General features: G+C 38.8%; 1 protein-coding gene across 2 annotated transcripts in view; it reads right to left on the bottom strand.

The window, feature by feature from the left end:
* Nucleotides 1-7,527: 7,527 nt before the first annotated feature.
* LOC119741207 (RNA polymerase II-associated protein 1-like) overlaps nucleotides 7,528-21,125 on the bottom strand; it is a 102,538-nt gene continuing 88,940 nt past the window's right edge. For both annotated transcript variants that reach the window (XM_038216939.1, XM_038216940.1), the window contains exon 29: nucleotides 7,528-7,604. The gene's annotated coding sequence lies outside the window, so the exon portion shown is untranslated. The remainder of the gene's footprint in view (nucleotides 7,605-21,125) is intronic.

Below are 21,125 nucleotides of genomic sequence, written 5' to 3' on the forward strand. Positions count from 1 at the left end.
GTGTTTTAGTCTCTTTGTTATTTGAAGGGAATTCCATAGATCACATCTTCTGGGTTTTTTTCTAGTGTTTCCCCCTCAAATCTAGAATTAAATTTTGCATCACCTCCATAAAAAGCTTTGACTTCACAGAGAATACAGTGCTTTGTCAAACACTTATTTAGCTTCTCAAGCTAGTAGAAATACATGTATCAATCCATCAAAGTTTGACTCTCTTAAGTTTTTGGGACATAAAAATACTGGAGACAAGAAAGTGTTTGCCCTCCAGTGACGGGCATGTACCACACAAATTGAAGAGCCATTGAAATTATGGTTCCACTTCCAACATGCAATCAAAATGTTATCCTGAACAGCACAGACAAACAGGAACTAAACTTTGAACCGTTGACACCTGTGAACACATCAGCACAGAGCCAGACACCTTGTATCTGGTAATGTGTTTGCCGACAGAACATTACTCCATTGTTGGATAGCACCTGTGGAGTTCTGGGTTAGTTCATGACACTGACATATAAAATGATCCAGGATCTTGGCTCTGTGCCAGGTGGGGAGTATGAGCTCCGGTTTAAGTTCTAGTTTTCTTTTGTTTTCCCCCAAATTTTCTTTAAACAGGATTTGTGAAAATAGAAGAATGACACATGTACCAAGCTGTTCCTTAACTATATCATGGTAAATGAATCACTACAAAACAACTTTTCAAAGTAAAATGAAACAATAAAAAATGAAAGGTATACTGTAGCTATTGCCCTGACAAATAATTCTGGGGCAATTTTATCTCCTCAAAAACAGAAATTGTAGATTAACAGCATGGAATTTGACCAGTTGGTTACAAAGTTCCGGATTTCTGAATCCAATCCTGTCGACCTGCAGGACTGATTTTTGTTTTGCCAAAAACTCACATTCCATAAAGGCACATCATGTTTTAGAATTTTGTCCCAAAATACTGATCCGAAATGTCAGATTTCAGTTTTAAAAGAAATGGAATTTCAGCAACATGGATCCGATAATGTAGTTTGAACAGTGGAGATGTGCTCTATGTGAGCTTTCTTATGGAAGCTGGGGGGAGACAATATCCCCTGAGCTCATCATCCCCACTATTCCAAACGCGATAAATGCCATTTTGTTACATCTTAGAACCCTGCCCTCTCCTGGTTGCTGAAAATCCGTTTCAACAGCTGTTATATGCTTAAAGAAAATATAAGAATACAATATAGCCAAATATGCAGATTAGAAATAGCTGTTATACTGTTTAGGCCTGCCGGTATGTTCTATAGGTTTTTAAAAGTGTACAACTTTTTCCTCTTTTTTTTGGAAATAAAACTCTACAGGTGTAAACAACTTGTGATGTCATGTCTCGGGTCTATTTTTTCCAGACCAAAAAAGAAAAGAAAACAAGTTTCTTTCCAACAGCAAGGTGGACAAAAAGCCAATCCCTCTGATCATGCTTTTGACGCACAAGCACATAAACATTCCATTTTTCCAATTTCAACTCCTTAAATACATGAGACAAAACACAACATAGAACATGAAGTTCTTTTGTCTGGTTGCCAAGGCAACACAGCTGTCCTGGGACCAAGCTCCAAGCTGCGCAATGACGCCATTTTATACCAGGCGGGGTTAATGGGTTAAATACTTAATTCTTGTTTTCAGCTTCAGCAGGGGGCAATGAGGCAAAGAAAAAACAAAATTCCCCATTCAGTTCCACTTTTTATCCAATTGCCCCGATATGCGAGAACTTTCCCTTGTATTTTGTGATAACCTTGGGATTTGCCGGAGATGTCTGATAGAATTGGCCAGTACCTGCTGGGATTTCGATGCTTGCGTCACGGTGGATTCCACTGTTCAACAGCTGAAAATCCTCTCCAAATTGAGGTATGGCACACGGCACACAATGCTTAACCAGATAGAGAGGATCAGCCACTACTAGCCAAGGGAAAATTTCGTGGAGTTGTTAAGCACAGAAATTTGCTTAAAGATGTGTGCCCCATGCTCTTAAAAAAAAACTATTTGTTTCCCTTTAAAAAAAAATTTTCTTTCTGATTTTGGGAGTCTGCAACCCTCTGAAAAAGGGCTTTCATGTTGCGCACAAATGAATCGTCCTGCGAGAGTCGAATCATTGTTGGGCTGCGGCAATGGTGCAGCAAGGTGATAATAACTTTTATATTGTTAGGAAAATAGCAATTGAAATATAAAAAAAAAATTTGTTTTTTCAGAGTGATACTCGAAATAGCACAGGGAATACACGTATACATAGTATATACATTATAACACACCTCTTGCTGGTTCTTTATTCTGGTTGGCTGCAACGCCGTTACGTGTGGTTCACTATATAGGCTAGTGCATGAAATTCGCATTAGCATGAACTAGACGCGCGGCAAGACATCGCGCGCGCGTAATTTCCGGAGTATATAGTGCCCAATCGGGCACTATACTCAAAATTTTTGGACTGGTTACAGCACCCTCTCAAAAACTCTAACTCAAAACCTGAATCTAGGAAAACTAAAAGCGGTCCTTTAATTGTTGAATTGTAATTACTTATGAGTTGTTGAACTACAACATTCAATTATAAAATCCTGAACATGTTTATTTCTTATTTTATATTTTGGACAGAGTGAGTTATAAAACACATATGGACTGGCATGATTCGGTCACTAGTGCACGTCTCTGCCCCCCTCAGGCCTGTGAGTGACCAGAAGAGGGTCCTGTATAGGACCCTCTTTTGGTCACTCACAGTCTGTCGGGCCCATAGATGTGCACTAGTGACCTCATTGCCAGTCCATATGTGCATGATGTGTATATAAGCAACATATAACCTGCCAAATTAGTGACTGGTTCTAGGCTGATTTCGGCTCAACACTTAACATTTGCGAAGCGATATTTTCTGCTTAGCAGCTCCATATAAATACTGGGACTAGGTGAGAGGAAGGCCATGCCATTAAACCAAAACAACAATTACACATTTACTTCAATTGGACATTGTCAATGTCCATTAATAGCAAAAAAAAATGACTTTCTCTTTTCTTACTCAGCCTGCTTAAGATAAAATCTGATACTCTATTGCTGTTTAACTGAAAACAGAAGTATCAATATACTATGAGGATGTTTATTTTTTTAAGAATCCTGCCATGTTTCAAAAGTATCAATTGACTTTTTGATTTCATTTTCTATTACAGGCCCTACATGTATAAGAAGATGATGAGTATTGGGTAACACCTTTGTCGCTTTTTCTTTACACAAAACACTTATGTTTAACTTGTGAAATTCTTCTCACAAGTTCTTCGGCAGCACTAAGTATATGGACAGTGCTTATGAAAGGCAAAAGTGTCAGTAAAACAAGAAAAAAAGCTGCTGACTGGCGAGTCTAACAGTCAACTTCCCATGCCCAGACCATCTTCAGACCACCCTTGGATGCAACAACAGCCACATACTTAACAATGACAACAACGAGAGCCACAAGGACAAGCAGTGAATGTCGCACGTCAGAGAAGACAGTATCCGCCCACAAATGCCAGGGTTTCCGGAGATTCCAAATCTCCTGAAGACAAATCACAACAGTTTTTCCAAACGAGGGCAAATTAAACCCAAACAGCTTGACAAATTCAAACCAAACAAGGAAGGCTTTGCCTCCTCTTGGGGTGGAATTTGGGGACTTCAACCGGTAAATCAGCGCACCTGTTGTCACATCGCCTGGCACTGCTGGGCTTGCGTGCAGTCACACACCTACGCACAGTCACACATTTTTTCTTACACTCACACATGTACTTTTTGTTGTTATGAAAAGATACAAGCACACACTTGTGCAACTTGTGCTCCCGAAACATGCCAAATGAAGTGAATTATTTACAAAAATGTAGCAGCTGTACTGGTGAGGCTAAACTGGCAAAATAAAGAGTGCCTTCATTTGAACGCAAGGAGACACAGGCAAGAAATATGTCAATTTCATTACAAGTGGATTTCTGCAAACTGCTTCAACTACATGTGTCTCATCCATTCCGAAGTCAATTTCTTACTCAATGACCACAAACTACTAAATGAGGATCTAAAGTTGGCAAACTTTTTTGCCATGCCTAAATTCTTTGTATTACCATGGAGCTCCGTTTTATAGCTCCATGGTATTACAGTCAACCAAATATCATACACAGCATGTAGTACGCAAAGAGGGCATAATACTCTGTCCCATTTAGGTAACTGTGTTAAAGACATTGTGACAAAAGTAAGTCTCTATACTTTCGTTTTTTCTCTCTTCTGTATGCCACACTATTGTTTTCTCTCGGTATTCTCATTTACAAGGAAGACTTTCAACATACCAAAACCTGATCTTTCTTCTGATGGCCAAATCATGCCCAGAAGTGGTCGTTTCAACTACGGAAACACCTACGGGGGACGTCCAGTTAAAATACTACGGGTAACAATGACTTTAAAAGAGTGGTTGGAGGCTAAACAATCCAACACAGAACTCCTAAGACTGGCCCAAGACTGCAGTATAGTAACTTTGTATTTAATGAATGAAAATTTGGTTCGGGGCTACGGTAAAACTAAGGAGCGGCATGTTGAGCAAAAAATGTGTTGGATAATGCAGGGTTTAACACCCTGCTTAAAGGTTTCATTATGGAGGGGAATGAGCCAGGTATGCCTTTAGTCAAACCGGGAATCTACCCTAAGGTTTTGTTGCTCTTTCCACACAAAAAAAAGCGGGGAAAAAGCTGGCAACTTTCTCTGTATTCTTCTTCGACTTGTAAGGATTATTGTAATGGAACAACAATAACACTCTGTTCACAAATGCAGGCCTCGAGGCAATTGATTTGTTGAATGAAAATGAGAAAGCAAGTAGAGAACTACGTGCACTTTTTCAAAGGGGTAGGGCATGTAGAATTTTCCATGCTTCGTGATTTCACTTTCAGGGAAATCTTGTAAACTGCATTGCCACAATTCTTGGATAGTTTAATCTTTTTTTGAGTTGACAAAAAAATAAATGCACAAAAGCCAATGGAGTTCACGCATGAACATAATGTTCACAGGAAAAGGTAAATCTAAATCTGAAATGTCTCGACGCGTGTTCCAAATTGCTGAATGTGAATGGAACTTGAGTGATGAACCAATTGATGATTAAGAATGTAAAAGGAACTGGGTCTGCAAGTACAATATACGGAACTGCTGAGAAGTAAATTTTGCTTAACAAATTTAATCAACAAGCAAATATTGTTGCTCCTTTGAGCAAATATTTACAATGTACTACTGCTATACAATCTATCATTTTTTAAGTTCTTTACCGTATCACTTCATGTAGCTCACATACAATCTTCATTACAAGATACATTAGGCCCCAAAAACCCAATAGTTCTGCTTCCGATTACATGTCATTTGAAAATAGGGTAGGTAGGAGTTGTTTTTTTTTTGGTGCGATTATATGGAGGTGTCGTTTCGGTTTGCGGTAACACCATGTGGTAATAACTACTGCTTAGAAGATATTTAGTTCTGAAAAGAACTTGTCCAGCTTATTATCAACTTTCGTTAAGTAGTTTTTGTTCTGATAAGAACAATCCTGCTTTCTTTGGTCTCAACGTTTCGACTAGCCTGCTCTAGTCATCGTCAGGAGACGGACGATGACTATATGGAGGTGTCTGCATGTAAATTTTTCCCAAAAACAGATTAGGGTAGGGGTTGTCAAAATAAGGTAGGTAGGGTAACCGGATGCAGAACTTTTTTTGGGGGGGGGGCCTTATTATCCACCAAATTTATAAATCCAATGTTGGAAAACAATAGAAAAAAATAAAATATTGTAAATCTAAACCAAAATTTGAAGTCTTCAAAGTTTGGAGAAGACTTTGTGGTCTATGATTCCTCAAGAAGAAAAAGATCCCCAGATGAGACAACATTACTGTACATATGGCAGAGAAATGTTGTATAAAACCAACCTGTACAATTGATTTATTGACGACATTCAAAGAGGAGGGACTCCATTTGAGGGAAAATTACTCGTACCATTGACAGATTTTGATGAATATTGGATTTTTGAAATGGGTTCTGCACAGAAATTCAAAAATATGATTGATGCCTGATCTGCTTGACAGCTACTCCATCATGAGTCATTATCAAGTCAATGGCTGGACGACTTTATACCACAAAAAAAAAGAGTCTATGGCCTTGATCAAGCGACTGCTGACTCAGTTGAACTGAGCGTAATTCAGCCTGGCCAATCAGGCTGGTACAAGCCGAGACCAGAACCAAAAAAGCCTTACACCACTGGAAAGACGTCATCTAGTCAGCTAGTTTTTGTCATAAAGCCACTCAAGGATAATTGTGTGAAGGAACAAGTTTGCGGGGCCAGTGATGCAAAGCGCTGGCCAATTGTGACTGCTGAACATGAAAGGAGGCCGCCTCCAAACAAGCATGCGGGGTACCGAGTGGGCCTCGGGGGACCAGGAAAACAAACAGTGTTTACCTAACACAATCAAAGGGCTACACAAGCAATGAACAAGGGGCTGCAGACTGCTGGTGCCAGGCTTGTGCTGAAGTTGACTGGGTGGTTTACGGTACCGGATTTTCTCTGCTTACAGTTGGCTTCGTAATTTGACAGTTTGAGAGTTCCGCTTTCCCCGACTTTTTTGTTTTGTTTCCAAGTGATATACTTTTGAGGTGACAACTGACTGGACTGCCAATTGTGCCAAAGGCGGGACTTGTTAAGTTCCAAGCTGTCACATGACAAAAAAGCGGACAGGCTGCCCAATAACCAATCATATCATTAATTACATCCGAATGACCGGGGCCCACCTTCAGGCACACCATCATTTCCAGTTCTTAGACTGGGCAGCAGCTTAAAGGTTTCCCCAACAGAGTAACAGCCTGGGCACTTAACAACTTCTCCAAAGAAATACCTCTGACAGCAAGTCCTGTCAAAAAGTTTAAAAGAAGCCTCTGTACAGTGCTGTTGGTCCAACCATCAAGACCTTTCATTCAGGCCTGACAGGCAACCTGCCTTGGACCATTGGACACAACAAGGATTTCATTTCGTACGTTCCCACCCGACCATAACTGGTTCCGGGTACTAATTTTTGACTGATTCCTTGACAGAAACCTTTGAAATCAGGACAACGATAGCCATGACCTAGAGTGATTATAAACAAAATCCCTTGATCCTGAATTGATGCATCATTGAGTCAAACCCCTCATTAGGCAAGGACGTTTGGCGACATTCAAAAAAGGATTGGAGGTTCTCACGATCTGGATTAGGATTTCATTTTTCATTTTTTCAGGTTTCTTGTGACTTCACACATTCTGAGAAAACCTTGTTTTCAGAACCAGTTCATACAAATCCTTTTGGGTACATGGGAGCATGTTGCAGGATGACAAGGACGGGGATTTACTTTTGAATTGTGTATTTGCATAAAAAAAAGTAAACTTTTCATTACTTTGGCCAGTTTTAATTTAGGCTCCCAGCCAGTGTTGAACTCACTTTGCACTGTCTTTGGGTGCAATTGCTATGTACAAATCTTTATCATAGCGCCAGTAATTATTCCAGCATCAAGTGTAAATATGTTTGTAAAGAATCACAAGCAATACATGTACTTACCTACAAAGTACTCTTCAACTTTACTGACAGCCATGATCTGAAAGAAAGACCACAAAAAAAGTGAAACAAGTTATGTACAGGGGCATCACACAAGATTCACTTTGAGCAGATCAAAAGGGCCTTTTACACTATCCAAAATCTCCGTATTGGATCCGGGTCAAGCACAAGATATCAGGAACCATGATTATGAAGTTAGTTTCACATTAATTAGCCAGAATCAGTGTTGTACTTGTCCTCGGTACTTGCACTCGAGTACTACTCGGGTATGTATTTTTAGAGTACTCGGACTCGTACTCGACATGATGGTACTCGTACTCGGGCAGCAAAGTACTCGTACTCGACATGCCAAAATTGTACTTGATCATCAAGGTACTCGTACTCGAATAGCCGTACTCAATAAAGAAAAAAAAACCTGTATAGCTTGACAAAAAAACGGCCTTATTTTATTGATACTTTCAGTTTGAAAAGGTTGATTGGTGAAGAAATCGAAGACTCCTGACTTTCCTCTGCACACGTCCGTACAAACACAATTTACAGCTAGCCGTGAGTGGGTATGTATCAGTCTGACTGGGCCTGGACCATACGCACAATGACCCATTTGCTGTATGTGGGCAAAATGGCCAATCATATTATACGTGAAACGCCAAGGTGTTCCTCAAAATGATCGTTCGACTAACTTGGGTGATTGGAGCAAGGCCGTTTTCCAAACCCCTCGTTTGTATAAAGTACTCGCACTCATACTCATACTCGGAAGTACAAGTACTCGTACTGGTACTCGTACTCGAAAGTGCAAGTACTCGTACTCGGAGACCTGTACTTGTACTCGGAAGTACAAGTACTCGCACTCGTATTTGGAAAACTAAGTAGTCCAGTACAACACTGGCAAGAATCCAAATGGATGTTAAGGTCCGGCATTCTACAAGGGTAAAATCCCTGGTTATAAATTTTGTTGGGACCAGGGTTGAGAGGTTCTACCCAGGTGAAAAAATCCAAAATGTACAGCCAACCCTGGTACATTGTGTACACACCATTAAAAGTGTGACTTGTATGCCTTGCCTACCCATGTTCAATGGGACCTTTTTTATTTCATCACAGGCAGGCAATATGTACGGTAGTGTGAAGAAGCTTAAAGAAATTGAACGGACAGCCCATTTTAGTAGAGACACTGACAAATTAATTGAGTGTCAAACCACATGAAGCTACTAGCTATTGATTGGTTCAGCTTGCTTTCACACTCGTCTCATTAAATAGTTGGCTTGTATTCAATGCAGTATAGCAACATACTCACAAGCTACAATGCTTAATACAAATGGGTAAGAAGCCAGAATAGTATAAAGAAGTCCTGGGTCTTGAGTCCAAGTCAAGAATTTCTTTTGCATTCATATATATAATCTGGCATTGATATGACTCCGCGCACAAAAGTACCCCCTAAAGATTTACAAACGGAGAGTTGGTAGAGATCACGGGAGAGACTTTCCACATGTTGCCGATGGTGCGCCTGCACTCACGTAAAGACGCTACAAGTTTGTGCACATTCAGAATAAAAAAAGTTGTGCGCACTTCGCATCACACGCGCGCGCAAACTAGTGTGTCCCTCCCACTTTCGAAAGTGGTCATAAAGTGCCATCTATTGTTCTTGCACGAAGTTCATACTGTTGTGAAGTTTAAGACTTTAAGACACAAATAACCAATGAGGCCGAACGCATTAAAGTTAAAGGTCATTCAGACATCCAAGTGACCCCGTAAGCCTCTGGTTTTCTCCAATTCAAAGCACACATTTCTGACTATTTAGCAGTGATCAGGCTGAATCGTGGGAAAACCCGCAGTTCAATGCCAGTAGTCTGATGCGTAAGCAGTAAGCTCAGATAGCTTTGTCACCAAATCAGCTTCCCATGACATTATATTGTCATCAGATTTTGTTTTCTCTCTGTACAAAAATTGAAGGATAGTTATTGTTATTTAGGTTTCTCTTTTTAATGACTCACAAAAACAAGCTCATGTATGTTCATGTATGAGTCATGTGATTGTGCTATGTAACTTCCTGAAGGAGTAGTGTTTTGAGTAAAAATAAATCAGGTTTTTGTCCCCAGTGACCCCATGATGACCTTTAACCCCAGATTGGTCATGTGACATGTCGAGGCTGGGCTACTGATACTTTTGGCAAAGTCTGGTTGAAATCGGTCAAAATATGTAGGAGCAATAGACAATGTCAACGTTTGTTACTAACTAACGAAGAGACATGATGATTTCTTGAGCTGCTATCCCGCAGCTAAAAATCGACAATCATTGACTGGATCTAAGAAAAGAAGGTTGTGTTTAATTTATCTGTCATCAGAATAGTGAATGACTGTTTCCAGGAAATGCAAGGATGATTTACATGAAATACATTTCCACAGATTCTTTTGGTGATCTAAACTTCTGTTTGAAAGTTGAACACTGATGACGCAACTCAACTGTTGACATAACTTTACAGCAGGATGCAAAGTGACATGCCTGACAGCCCATGGGACAAAAAAAGTACCTTTATCTAACCTGACGTCATCGCTAAATATACCAAGGTCCACGTAATGCAATATTTTATTTGGCGAAACTTTTCAGTCGAGTGCTCCTTCCACCAAAGTTTTTAATTTATCAAAGGTAATTTTTTGAGAACACTTTTTTGTCTTTAATGTCATATCCAAGTTCAAAATGGAACAGTTTTTTTTTAAGAAAGCCAAAAATGTAAGTAATGGCACAAAACTTCTTACCAGTTTTTATGTGCGTGCATTAGCAACCAAATCCAGTTACGAGACCCCAAAAATTTCGACTACATTTGCTCTGTTTTCTCAAAAAGTATAGTATACCCTGAGCTGAAACTTTAACAAGTTAGTTTTATGCACCCTTCTTAAGATTTAGAGCAATTTTGTTGCCTTAAACCAAAAAAGATATATGGCACATGTTCCCTTGTGTACCATTAAAGTAAGATTCAATGTCAATGTTCAGAAATTTGGCACCAACTGAAAAAGAAAAAAAATGTTGGGCCATAAAGGTTAATCCTTATAACCAAACCTCAGAGACTCCAGTAACAAATCTGACAGAGTATTGAAATGTTCACATATTTATGCTTGATTGTTCACAAATATACAAAATTTCCTGAGCTGCATTGAAAATTGCCAGTTGCACACTGAAATCTTGGCATTCATTGAAAAGAAATACATCCAACAGGTGCTGAAGGCTACAGACTAGGGACTGTGTGCCCATAACAAGACCAGAATGCCATTGCACTTCTATTTGAACTATGTGGCAAAAGGGCAAATACATGTATCATGCAACCACTGAAGAAAAGGAACTACATGAACATTTCTTAGAAGACAAGGGAGGGGCTGTATAGGGGACGGTAAAACATCATGAACATCGTCAACAATAAGATGAATTCCAGTAAACTCAATATTGGGTTTTGCCCTTCACTGAAGTATTTTTTTATGAAGTTGAATTCCAGTAACTTAATGTTTTGTTCCACACTTCCCCATACTCTTCAATAAATTGAAAATATTTTTCTCTTAATAAGTTTCAACTTGAATGTTTCATTCCACCCAAAAATAAATCCTTGTTATTTTTCTTTTTTGGGGGACGGTACAACATGGTCCACAGTAAGATGAATTCCAGTAAATTGAATAATGGGTTTTGCCCTTCACCGATGTATTTTTTTTATGATGAATAGTTGAATTCCAGTAACTTAATGTTTTGTTCACCACTTCCTGTACTCTTCAATACATTTTAAATAGTTTTCTTTTAATAAGTTTAAACTTGAATGTTTCATTCCAACCAAACATAAATCCACGGTTTTTTATCTTATTTGGACTTCTCTTTTTTGAAAGCCTCTGAAAAAAAAAGTGTTTTAATTTGGGCACAAACAGATCCGCTTGTGAGCAGACTGGCTCTTCTTTATTGATACTGATTGTCATGATTGTGGGGCGGGAACCAGCCTATCCTGAGAGAATGGAGTTATTGCCGGGCCACAAGTAGTTCGAAATTTGTATTAACAGTTATAATTCTCTAATAAACTGAACATGCGCCAATTGTTTGCAGTTGATGTCTCATTCAAAAATGAATAACTTTTATATTGCTAGAAAAAAAAGCAATTTTATCTTGAACTTTATATCTGGATTTATCTTGAAAATAGCACGGGGAATGCAACTTTAAATGGCTTCGGTAACTTCAGTTCTTAAGGTTCCAACGATTAATCAATAACACTAGTATAGCAAAAGGAACAAAAATACAAAGACTTATTTTTCTGAATACAGCGATTATAAAACAGACCCCCCAAGTTAAAATTCTTCACTTTGGCAAGGATATTGATTGAAATATTACACTCAAGAGGCACCAGACTAATTGTGGTTTCTTAATGATTCGTTTAAATGTCAGCCAGTTCAGGTGTCACAAACCTTTCCTAATTAGCCACGGTCCGGGAGGGAGTTTGGTTTTGTTCGGGTATCCCTCCAAGGGGTAATGGGCCGACCCTCCTAAAAGAAGTGCGTCGATAGTATGAATGGGGAGGGTAAGCTTGTTGCTGTTTATTAAAGGAGGAGTGGATGGTTTCAGCCAGGTAACTTTCTGGTTATTTGTTGCTCAAAAGAATGGATGTATTTTCTACTGTTGGTGATGCAGAAATTAAGTTCACATATACATTACAGAATGACTACTCTTTGACATAATGAAAATGAGTGAGGCAGGACGGCTTAAGTAAATTGCTACTTCTGAACTGCATATTTTTGATAATAATTCTGCTATAAATAATATTAAAGATGTTTTCTGTTTTCTATTTATGGATAAGGAAAGATCATTAGTCTGGCTGGTATTTAAAAATGACTTAACAATATTTCAAGTTCAAGATGACCTTATTTTGAATAATGCGATTATAAAACAGACCCCCCAGTTAAAATTCTTCACTTCAGCAAGGATATCAATAAGCCATTTGCGTGTAACCTATACCCTTTGGGATTTACATTTGAAAAACGTCTGGTACAATGACTTGCTCAGAATGCTTGGCACATTTTAACTGTGAATTCTCCAGACCAAAGACACTGTTGCTAATCACATGATTCGGGGCAAGCTCTTGCATAGTTACGTAAGAGACGCTCAGCACCAATACATCGTTCACAATGGGTGAGAATGGCACAAAGACACCAGACCATGCCGGAGCTGGGGGTTGCTAGCATAAGGCTTGCCCCGAATCACGTGATATAGTAACAGTCTCTTTGGTCGGGAGAATGCTAGGTTAAAACGTGCAAAGCATTGTATTAAGTCAGCGTTCCAGATTTTATTCAAATTTAACACGCAAATGGCTTATTGAAATATTACACTCAAGACGCACCAGACTAATTGTGGTTTCTTAATGATTCGTTTAAATGTCAGCCAGTTCAGGTGTCACAAACCTTTCCTAATTAGCCACGGTCCGGGAGGGAGTTTGGTTTTGTTCGGGTATCCCTCCAAGGGGTAATGGGCGGACCCTCCTAAAAGAAGTGCGTCGATATTATGAATGGGGAGGGTAAGCTTGTTGCTGTTTATCAGAGCAGGAGAGAATGGTCTCAGCCAGATGTCTTTCTGGTCATTTGGTGCTCAACAGAATGGATGTGTTTTCTGCTGTCGGCGACACGGAAATTAAGTTCACATATTCATTACAGAATGACTACTCGTTGACATAATGAAGTGAGCGAGGCAGAAATATTGGAGTAAATTGCTACCTCTAAATTTTACAATTTTTGGATAATACATGCTGCTAAATGACATTAAAGATGTTTTCTATAATTATGGATTAGGACAAATCAATTGTGTGGCTGGTAAAAATAACCTATTAATTTTTCAAGTTCAAGATGGTCTTATTTTGTAAACTGTGGATGCAACTGAATGCAATTTTCTAGCCTTTGGTGGGCTCAAAACTTGCTTTACATGTAATTTGTAAATAAGTTGATGTCAAGGCTTTTTTAAATATTTAGAGTATATTTTTAATGTCAATATGAAGAGGAAGCCTGTAACACACTGTACTTTTTTTCAAAAATATATCACAACCTTGAATGAACAAAAATGGGGAAAAGGATTGTTCTGGAATCAAAAGATATATCATTTCAGCATGTAACAATGAGCAAAAGTGCATGCATTTTTAAAGGTACAGTTCATCATTTGTAATTTGTGCATTTTGTTCGTTTGAAGCAACAAACGTGCTCAAAATCTAAAGAAGGGTGCTGAACAACTAACCTGATGAAATTTCAGCTCAGTTTCAGGTGTATATTCCAAGAAAAACAGCATTCTAGGATCTCGATTTCAAATCAAAAGTTGCTGAATCATGTTATGAATTGGGCCTGAATTCAGAGTCCGAGACACGTTCTCATTGAGCTGATTGCAGCTACGCGATGTCGCGGACTGATCTGACGAATTATAGAAACCGCACGCGCATGTGCGTCGTTGATTTCTTCAAAATGACAGCTTGCCATAAAGAATAATTTCACAGGGAGTTTAGTCCCCTTACTATCTTTCAACCAAGTATGTTTTTCAACAATGATTACGTCAGTTACTTTTTGGATGGCTGCAAATGATGGACTGTAGCTTTAAAGTACAGAAGTACACAAGTGCCATATTTCTCATGGAAAATTTTTAGAAAATGTTTGAGGGCAGAGTTAACAGCAATCTGATATACTTTGACGTGCTGACAATACTTTGATTTCTAACAGTTTCGCATAACACAAGTTTACTGACGTCAACCTGTCAAGGCGCACCCATCCCCCAGAGGGATACAGGGAACCAATGAATCTTGTTTACCAGTCCCTAGGTATGAGTCCAGATTATATCAAACAAAACCTGAAAATGACCCCGGCTTAAAACTCTTCCCAACGGCTGAAACGGCAGACAAATGTTTTTCCCTTCAAAAAGTGAAAGAGCTTAAACTTAAAGATTCATACCCCAGGCTCCTAAAAAAATAGATTTTATTAACCTAACAAATTTTAAAATTATATGTAAAAAATACCGCTCCCCCCAAAAAACCCACTTCTCCCCCCCCCCCAATTTTGGGTGTCTGCAACCCTCTACAAGAGGCTTAAATGCTGCTCACAAATGAACCTGCCCTGCTTGAACCAATGTATTGTCGGGTCACAAATAATGTGAATTTACCTCAATAAATAAATGTATGTGGAATTTTTTCGTTTGATGTCTGATTTAAAAGTAAATATATTGGTTGGAAAATAGGAAATAAAAAAAAAAAAAATTTTTTTCGGGGGGAAACTTAAAATACCATGGGGAACACATCTTTAAACTCCTCCCAATGGGCAAAATCACAGACAAATGTGTTCCCCCTCAACAAGTCCAAGAGCTTAAAATGTGAAGAGTTGAAGTGCCAGGGGTTGATAACTTGCATCAACTTGCTCCAACCTCCAGGACAAATAAAGTAAAATCCTACCGACGCGCTGATGTAAAGTGGCAGTTTCTTTTCATGCTGAGAAAACAGGCAGGAGTACGGTCCATGCAAGTCGGCTTTATTCATGTCAGAAGTGTTGTTTGTGGAATGGCAGACTTAATGTGTAACATAAGGACAGTAGGGAGGCTGGCCTACATGTATACATGTACGCACGTAATTACATCTGGACTTGTGCTTGAAGGGAAAAGTGGCCTGCATTAATTGCATTCATGTAAGGATAAGCTTAGGTTGCTGTAATGTGATATATGGAGGGAAAGGGAAGGTACATTCTCGAATAACATGTAGTTACCTGAAATAAAAAAATAAAAATCTTTGCGCAAAATTGAATCCGTGTTTGCAATTGGGTCATTCTATTAATTTGGGGTCCACTTTGTTCCTTTCCCAGTTACATCTGTAAGTCTTATATAGCGCACGTATCTACCAACAATTAGGTACTCAAGGCACTGGAAATTATGTCAATTATTAAAGAAAGGCACTGGAAATTATGTCAATTATTAAAGAAAGGTAAATAAAGTTTATGAGGAATATGAGACCCATTATGTAGCACCTTGTAAGGGTTTACAAGGTGCTGCGGCGCATATTGCAGCCACTGCCAGAAACACAGGGGCAAACCCCTTCTCTTAGCGATGAGAGTTACTGGGTTCTTTAACGTGCATTACACAACACACGGGACCTAGTCCCATCCGAAGGACAAAGCAATACTGGTAAAGTGCCTTGCTCAAGAGCACAAGCACCATGTTCCCACGGTCAGGATTCCAACCCATGTACCACGGCACACGAGTCGAATACCGTAACCATTGGACCACAGCGCCCCACAATTTATTATTGTTAATGCAGTCATCCTCCAAGAGTGATTATAAATGAAAAGCAAACTATGAGATCCAAGAAATAAACAATTGTTTGACGTCACTCTTAATTGACACATGAATAATATTGTGGACATTTCCCATCACCTTGTTGAGACCGCTCACATTTTTTGAATATTTCAATCAAAAAAATATGTTGTTTGGATATTCGATTGCTGATCGAATATTTGACTATTTGGTAAATTAGGCACAGCCCTACACGCCTCTCATTTCAGTGTGCCGCATGTTCAAGTGTGGAAATGTAATATCTTGAAGTACTTGCACAGTCTCTCTCTCTCTGTTCATCCGAGTGGTCTGTCTGCAAGCAGCTCTTCTTAGTTTACATCTTTGCAGTTCCTTCACACTTCCTACTGAGACCAGTTGTCATTCATTTTGCTTCCTTCTGTTTTCTTCAAGTGCTTGTACTTATTAAGTTCCATTTTGGTACATTAACCCTAACCTTCCCAAATCCTAACAAAATCCTCTTTGCAAAATGTAGGATTTTGCAGGATTGAGGCTGTATGGCAAAAATGTGTGGGTGATTTTGGAAAATGCACTGTTTCAAGGTCTTGGGCCGGATCTTGGGTTGTTTATGCTCAGCCGTGCATACATTTCAGCCTACATTATACTTGAAATCCCTCTCTGCTCCCAGATGTTACTGGCTCTGCCTCAACATATTGACAGTGATATTGCTGGAGGATTTTGCAGGATTGAGGCAGTGGTCACCCCTCCAAGGACCACAGTCAAGAAATAACAGAGGATTTTTGCAGGATTGAGGCTGTATGCAATTTTAACATGGAGGCAGTTGAAGGATTGTGCAGGATTGAGGTTTCATCATAGCAAAAATGCCAACGGAGTTAGGGTTAAAGTTTCTCTACCCCAGCTCTTTACTATGTTCAAATGGAATATCTATACCGTTTTCTACTTTGGATGCTTTCAACCCTCAGAAAATATGCGTTTATTTTTGGGTTGCTTTTCTGTCGATAACGCACAAAAGATATGCCTGAGTCAACTTGTTTGTTCAACTTAAAAATTAAATTGGACATAGTTGCATAGTTGCTAGTTTAAGTGCAAAGTTTTGATGTTAAATTATTTGGAGTCCGTTCCAAGTCTGCCATATCAGCATCAGACATGTCTGGGCAAACCTTTTCCAAACACAAACCACAGTCTCTCAGCAAGTCTGCTTATTATACCTCCCGGGTAGAACCCATGGTACTTCACCACTATCAATATACTCCTCATGCTCACAACTCTGCGGGCCTGTCCGTTCATTAACATTAAGCCATGCATCTTCTTCAGCATCCCAATCGGATCGGATCAGCTCCGCTCCGATGAAATTCCTCCAACTCAATCATGCCGGTCGCGAGCCAAATTCTTAAATCAGTAGGCCTAATTCTGGTCAGGTAGCCAAAGTTAAAGCCTGATTAAACACAATTATTTTAGTACTCTTTGAAAAAAATTATCTGTCGTGAGGGTAACTCAATCTAAGCTATGCAATTTGGACAATTTGTGTTGTTGGATGTAACGCATAATGGGCACACTGCTTGATGGCAAAGGATCATGATGAGAAATACTTACAGAATATATACGATTAATTTGGGGGGGTGGGGGGGTGGGGGGTTGAGGAATGAGGTCACACGATAAGTTAATCTCATTTTTATCTGTGGCAACAGAATATATGGAGACAGCTACTGCAAATTGCAATTGGCATCCAATTAAGAACCACTAACGACTAAATTGACAGATCAGTGCCCTTCCTGAATCAGGCTTCCCACAGAAACTTTAAAATGAAATTCCCGGACTTTTCCCTGAATCTTCCTAGACAAAATCAATGAAAAGAAGGCCTTTCTAACAATGCGTCGAAAGACGATTTTTTGTTGGAACTTTCCATTTGTACCGGTAGTACCATTTGTACCAGTAGCGCTACAATTCGTCGGTTCAGTGCGCGACATCGCGTAGCTGCAATTGACTCATTGAGAACGTGTCTCGAACAATGAATTATGCCAAATTCAACACGTGACTCGGCAACTTTTGATTTGAAATCGAGATCCTAGAATAATGTTTTCAGCACCCATCTTTAGATTTTGAGTACTTTTGTTGCTTCAAATGAACATAATGCACAAATTACAAATGATGAACGCTACCTGATAGTGCCTTGTGTGCAACTAGGACAGTAAATTAAGCACATGCACTACAGCAATTCTGGATCTTGAAGTACATGATTAGGCACAAAGAGGCAGTAAAACCAGAATGCAAACTGGAAAACTGTAATAGCTAAATGTTACGCATTATCACCTATTGGTTATGCAGAATTTGACGAAATGCTATGACTTTTCCATGAATCCTTGTAAAACAACAAAATTCAATGACTTTTTCAAGACTTTCAATGACAGCTGTAAATTCCAGGAGTTTCCAGGAGTTTTCTGCGACTGTGGGAATCCTGCTGAATCCATGAACATCCACCAATGTGAAGGAATCTAATGACACTTTTTTTGCGCTTCAATTGTCAAGGACTACCAAGCCCCATGTACATGTACATAGTAATGGTCACTCAGCTGTACTTGACTCTATCCTGCCGATTTCTCCAACCTCCAAGTGGATTTCACATCATTGGTAACAAAAGGTTCAACTTAAAAGCAATGGTTACAAAGGTGAAGAAAATTTGACTGATGCAGGACCAGAACCTCGGATCACTGGACTACAAGCTCCAGTGCTCTACTAAGCTGCATGATGAAATGTAATAGTTTTATAATACATTTAGCATCTTCCAAGATGGTCAGTAAAAATAAAAAATGCCATGTAAAAAATGACTAAAACTTATTACAACTGTCAAAAATGCATCCCCACCAATGTAAGAATATGAACTCCAAGTCACAGTGTAAACAAAGATTAGAGAAACATCAGCACGATTCTCCTTCCTAAACCCACTTCAGTGCGTTATATATGCAGAAATTCAGCATCATCAGCAAAGGGCCAGAGAAGATTAACCATCCAACGCAAATGCCACGTTGACAGTAATGAAAATACCACGACAGCCAACGTCTGGTGATATCACGATTACAATCTGCCGGGGTTTGGTCTGTATGTCAACTCGGGAAGCCACGCTGCTGTTCCTTCTCTGATTGGCAAATGACAGATCTATACAGCGTTTGGGTTAAGCACTGGTGTTGCTTTCTTGAACGGAAAAATATGGAATAACACGAGTAGTGCTGTGAAAGTGGTATCTGAAGAATTTGTTTTCCAGCAGGACAGAAAAGAATATTCAGGAATGCAACAAGCTAGAGTAGCAAAAAAAAAAAAAAAAGAAAAGAGGAAATTCCAAGCTTGACAAGACTTTTATACAGTGTTTTTTCCCTCCAATTTTGTTTCCCAATAATGGCATACATGTACATGTATGAACTATAAGTGGTCGGCAGTCGTGTTAGTCAGGCAAAATCAAATATATGAAAGTAAGGTAGCACTTTAAATGACTAACTGGAATGAAAGTTTGCATTTATAAGCTTTCGTAGCAACAACTACACTGTACTTCATCAGATGCAATGAAGAGGGGCATCATCATACAAGGTTCATATTGGGTACATGTATTTACCCTGAATGATGATGCCCCTCTTGATTGCATCTGATGAAGTAGCTGTTGCTATGAAAGCTAATGCAAACGTTCATTCCAGTTATTCATTTAAAGTGCTACCTTAATTTTATATATTTGATGTGCATGTATGTAAGTGTGAAGTGAAACAAAGAGAAAGTCAGCTGATCTGAGAAAAAGGTGCTTGCCTGAATGGTACAAGCTGCGAATATTTCATCATCATTTTTTGGACGAGAGTACTAACAGCATTCAAATATACTGTCAAAAACAAACAAACAAACAAACAAACCAGTTTTATCGAACAGCCACCAGTCAGGATATGGACAAGCTTCTTGAAACCTAATTTGTGTAGAAATGTGTTTCAGAACCTGTTAAATCATTAATTCCGACGCCTTTTTTTCTGTACAAACAGTACATCTAGTTGTAGACAAAATAAAAAGTTTCTGATGAAGATTGAGAAAATTATAAAATTTTGATTATTATAACATCAAAACAAAAAATGACAGCCATTAAATGGCACGTTCTAAACATTGCAAAAATTAAACTTTTCAAACAGCTTATATCCTTATGGTATGTGCAATATTACGATAACTTCAGTTTTCAGTTCTTAACATACCAAATAATATAAAACTAATACCTTACCAAATAATATACCAAATAATATAATACACAAGCAAGACCTACGTACATAAGAGCAAGATGTGGGTAGGGCTGGTACATATTCCAGATATTCGAATATTCGATCATCAACTGAAAATCCCAAAAGCATTTTTTTTCATTCAAATATTCAGAAAAATGTATGTAGTCTCAAGAAGATGATGAAAAAGGTTCATGATGTAATTTTAATCCGTGCAATAAGTTGCATGGTTTTATTGCTTGTTAAATGCCACACTTTTGTCGAAGCCATTTTAACGAATGATGTAAACGCTTCCATGAGGAATACTACATAAAGCTCAAATTTCTTCTTTAAACTTGGTCAAATATCAGCCATTCTGTTACCTGTGCTTTTAATTCTTCAAATAAGCTCTTTGTCAATTTTTTGACAGGTACAGGCATATATGCAAATTCCGATCAGCAGCCAGTTAAGACTGGCGCATGTTTAATTTGATCAGCACATTTCGAATACTCAATCAACTCCAAGTTAGAATAATCAAAAGCTAAATTATTTGAAAATGAACAGCCCTACACTTGTTGTGGGCAAAACACAAGCAATGTTAATGCATTCAAGAAGTCATCATGAAGTAAAAATATAATCTTGTTAGTGTCTGGGTTTGTTCTTTATTTGATCAGTCATGATACGGTACAAGCATGAACGAGCACAAAAACAGACGTTAGTCTTTGGGAAGGAGGAATTTCACACCGGTCTTTCTCACTACATCAAAGGAATTAATTCAGCCTGACCTTCACCGAAGTACAGAGGGTGATTGTCTGTGATTTTTATTTACCGTGTCAGTGGCTGCATTTCCGTTTAATGTCAACACAAGAAGATAGAAAGTGAAAATACAGTTGGCGGGCACTTTACACTGTTTTTGACGATTTATTTTATTTGACCAAACAGAGAGGGACACGCTTAGTCAAATTTTAACTGTAAAGATGCATTCCTTGTACTATTTTGAATTTCACATCATCAAAATACATGGACAACTGCTGGCTTGCCCTACAAAAGGCCAATCGAGTTAT

This window comes from Patiria miniata, unplaced genomic scaffold (genome assembly GCF_015706575.1).
Source record: "Patiria miniata isolate m_02_andy unplaced genomic scaffold, ASM1570657v1 HiC_scaffold_5, whole genome shotgun sequence".
Taxonomy (NCBI): Eukaryota; Metazoa; Echinodermata; class Asteroidea; order Valvatida; family Asterinidae; genus Patiria; species Patiria miniata.